The following is a 4,321-nucleotide window of genomic DNA, read 5'->3' as shown; positions in this document are numbered from 1 at the left end:
TGGTAACACGTTCGGGGGCCTGGCGGCCCACCCCCGAGCGGCCGTGGTCGTATGTTGACGACGTAGTGGGGCCCACTTGACTACCCCCGACTACGCCGGTACTGGGGTCTCCCTCCCCTGTACTGTACGTGTTTCTCCTATCTGTTGTGCCTTCCATGGTGAATGAAGTTGTTTCTCGCCGGGTCGTCATCGGGAATCTGTCCTGGTGCCACTCACTCTTTCGCACCCTGTCCCGGAGAGTCCGGAGCAGGGTGACAGGGAGCCCCACGAGAAGGTGAGGTGAGTGGTCTTGACAGGCATGGGCCCACCAACTTCTCCGAAGTTCCTCGCACCGGATCAGCGACCTGACGGGTACCAGAGGCACCGACCGGCCGCCACCCGACTATAGGGGAACATCAGATCCATCGGGGTTTGACGGGGGGTGGTCCTACGCCCCGAGAACCCATGCCCGCCTCATGCTCCCCAAAAAATGTGGAACGCTTCACGATTTTGCGTGTCATCCTTGCGCAGGGGCCATGCTAATCTTCTCTGTATCGTTCCAATTTTAGTATATGTACTGCCGAAGCAAGTACAACCTAACCCCAACCTAACCCCAACCTAACCCCAACCTAACCCCAACCTAACCCCAACCTAACCCCAACCTAACCCCAACCTAACCCCAACCTAACCCCAACCTAACCCCAACCTTTTTTTTTTTTTTTTTTTTTTTTTATTTCGTGGAGGAAACCTTCATAGGCGCCCCGCGCCATCCGGGGAGAGGAGGCCGGGTAGTGCCGCATTCGTACCGGCTAAAACCTCCACGGTGGCCGTACTTGACGCCTGGAGGAAATTTGAATTTTTAAATTTGAATTTTTAAATTTGAATTTTCAAATTTGAATTTTTAAATTTTCAAATTTGAATTTTTCAAATTTGAATTTTCAAATATTCAAATTTGAATTTTTTAATTTTCGAATTTGAATTTCCAAATTTGAATTTTCAAATTAGAATTTTTAAATTTGAATTTTTAAATTTTCAAATTTGAATTTTTCAATTTTCAAATTTGAATTTTCAAATATTCAAATTTGAATTTTCAAATTTGAATTTTCAAATTTGAATTTTTAAATTTGAATTTTCAAATTTTCAAATTTGAATTTTTAAATTTGAATTTTCAAATTTTCAAATTTGAATTTTTAAATTTGAATTTTCAAATTTGAATTTTTAAATTTGAATTTTTAATTTGAATTTTCAAATTTGAATTTTTAAATTTTCAAATTTGAATTTTCAAATATTTAAATTTGAATTTTTAAATACGAATTTCCAAATTTGAATTTTGAAATTTTCAAATTTGAATTTTCGAATTTGAATTTTCAAATATTCAAATTTGAATTTTCAAATTTGAATTTTCAAATTTGAATTTTTAAATTTTCAAATTTGATTTTCCAAATTTTCAAATTTGAATTTTCAAATATTCAAATTTGAATTTTCAAATATTCAAATTTGAATTTTCAAATTAGAATTTTCAAATTTGAATTTTCAAATTCGAATTTCTAAATTTGAATTTTGAAATTTTCAAATTTGAATTTTTAAATTTGAATTTTCAAATTTGAATTTTTAAATTTTCAAATATAATTTTCAATTTTGAATTTTCAAATATTCAAATTTGAAAATTCAAATTTAAAAATTCAAATTTGAAAATTTCAAAATTCAAATATAGAAATTCGAATTTGAAAATTCAAATTTGAAAATTCTAATTTGAAAATTCAAATTTGAATTTTTAAATTTGTATTTTTAAATTTGAATTTTCAAATTTGTATTTTTAAATTTTCAAACTTGAATTTTCAAATACTCAAATTTGAATTTTTAAATTTGAATTTTTAATTTGAATTTTCAAATTCGAATTTTTAAATTTTCAACTTTGAATTTTCAAATATTTAAATTTGAATTTTTAAATTCGAATTTTCAAATTTGAATTTTGAAATTTTCAAATTTGAATTTTCGAATTTGAATTTTCAAATATTCAAATTTGAATTCTCAAATTTGAATTTTCAAATTTGAATTTTGAAATTTGAATTTTTAAATATTCAAATTTGAATTTTTAAATTTGAATTTTCAAATTTGAATTTTGAAATTTTCAAATTTGAATTTTGAAATTTTCAAATTTGAATTTTTAAATTTTCAAATTTGAATTTTCGAATTTGAAGTTTCAAATTTTCAAATTTGAATTTTCAAATTTGAATTTTCAAATTTGAATTTTTTAATTTTCAAATTTGAATTTTCAAATTTGAATTTTTAAATTTGAATTTTTAAATTTGAATTTTTAAATTTTCAAATTTGAATTTTCGAATTTGAATTTTCAAATATTCAAATTTGAGTTTTTAAATTTGAATTTTCAAATTTGAATTTTTAAATTTTCAAATTTGAATTTTCGAATTTGAATTTTCAAATATTCAAATTTGAATTTTTAAATTTGAATTTTCAAATTTGAATTTTCAAATTTGAATTTTTAAATTTTCAAATTTGAATTTTCAAATATTCAAATTTGAATTTTCAAATTTGAAATTTCAAATTTGAATTTTTAAATTTTCAAATTTGAATTTTCAATTTTAAATTTTCAAATTTGAATTTTTAAATTTGAATTTTCAAATTTGATTTTTAAATTTGAATTTTCAAATTTGAATTTTTAAATTTTCAAATTTGAATTTTCGAATTTGAATTTTCAAATATTCAAATTTGAATTTTTGAATTTGAATTTTCAAATTTGAATTTTTAAATTTTCAAATTTGTATTTTGAAATTTTCAAATTTGAATTTTCAAATTTGAATTTTCAAATTTTCAAATTTGAATTTTTAAATTTGAATTTTCAAATTTGAATTTTTAAATTTTCAAATTTGAATTTTCAAATATTCAAATTTGAATTTTCAAATTTGAAATTTCAAATTTGAATTTTTAAATTTTCAAATTTGAATTTTCAATTTTGAATTTTCAAATTTGAATTTTCAAATTTGAATTTTTAAATTTTCAAATTTGAATTTTCGAATTTGAATTTTCAAATATTCAAATTTGAGTTTTTAAATTTGAATTTTCAAATTTGAATTTTGAAATTTTCAAATTTGAATTTTCAAATTTGAATTTTCAAATTTTCAAATTTGAATTTTTAAATTTGAATTTTCAAATTTGAATTTTTAAATTTTCAAATTTGAATTTTCAAATATTCAAATTTGAATTTTCAAATTTGAAATTTCAAATTTGAATTTTTAAATTTTCAAATTTGAATTTTCAATTTTGAATTTTCAAATTTGAATTTTTAAATTTTCAAATTTGAATTTTCAAATATTCAAATTTGAATTTTCAAATTTGAATGTTTAAATTTTCAAATTTGAATTTTTAAATTTGAATTTTGAAATTTGAACTTTTAAATTTGAATTTTCGAATTTGAATTTTCAAATTTGAATTTTCAAATTTGAATTTTCAAATTTGAATTTTTGAATTTTCAAATTTGAATTTTTAAATTTGAATTTTGAAATTTGAACTTTTAAATTTGAATTTTCAAATTTGAATTTTTAAATTTTCAAATTTGAATTTTCGAATTTGAATTTTCAAATATTCAAATTTGAATTTTTGAATTTGAATTTTCAAATTTGAATTTCTAAATTTTCAAATTTGAATTTTGAAATTTTCAAATTTGAATTTTCAAATTTGAATTTTCAAATTTTCAAATTTGAATTTTTAAATTTGAATTTTCAAATTTGAATTTTTAAATTTTCAAATTTGAATTTTCAAATATTCAAATATGAATTTTCAAATTTGAAATTTCAAATTTGAGTTTTTAAATTTTCAAATTTGAATTTTCAATTTTGAATTTTCAAATTTGAATTTTTAAATTTTCAAATTTGAATTTTCAAATATTCAAATTTGAATGTTTAAATTCTCAAATTTGAATTTTCTATTATTCAAATTTGAATTTTTAAATTTGAATTTTCAAATTTGAACTTTTAAATTTGAATTTTCGAATTTGAATTTTTAAATTTGAATTTTCAAATAATTTTTTAAATTTTCAAATTTGAATTTTGAAATTTGAATTTTGAAATTTGAACTTTTAAATTTGAATTTTCGAATTTGAATTTTCAAATTTGAATTTTCAAATTTGAATTTTCAAATTTGAATTTTCAAATTTGAATTTTCAAATTTGAATTTTTAAATTTTCAAATTTGAGTTTTCAAATTTGAAGATTCAAATTTGAATTTTCAAATCTTCAAATTTTTAAATTTGAATTTTCAAATTTGAATTTTCAAATTTTCAAATTTGAGTTTTCAAATTTGAATATTCAAATTTGAATTTTCAA

At 21.5% G+C, this 4,321-nt stretch overlaps 1 non-coding gene across 1 annotated transcript; it reads right to left on the bottom strand.

The window, feature by feature from the left end:
• Positions 1-465: 465 nt before the first annotated feature.
• On the bottom strand, positions 466-572 carry LOC125386250. Its single transcript, XR_007226225.1, has one exon. It is a non-coding gene; the product is annotated as a U6 spliceosomal RNA (small nuclear RNA).
• Between the last annotated feature and the right edge of the window lie 3,749 nt (positions 573-4,321).

Source organism: Bombus terrestris, chromosome 13 (assembly GCF_910591885.1).
Source record: "Bombus terrestris chromosome 13, iyBomTerr1.2, whole genome shotgun sequence".
NCBI classification, from domain to species: Eukaryota; Metazoa; Arthropoda; class Insecta; order Hymenoptera; family Apidae; genus Bombus; species Bombus terrestris.
The sequence above is the reverse complement of the archived record's forward strand: the minus strand, read 5'-3'. Positions and strand labels throughout refer to the sequence as shown.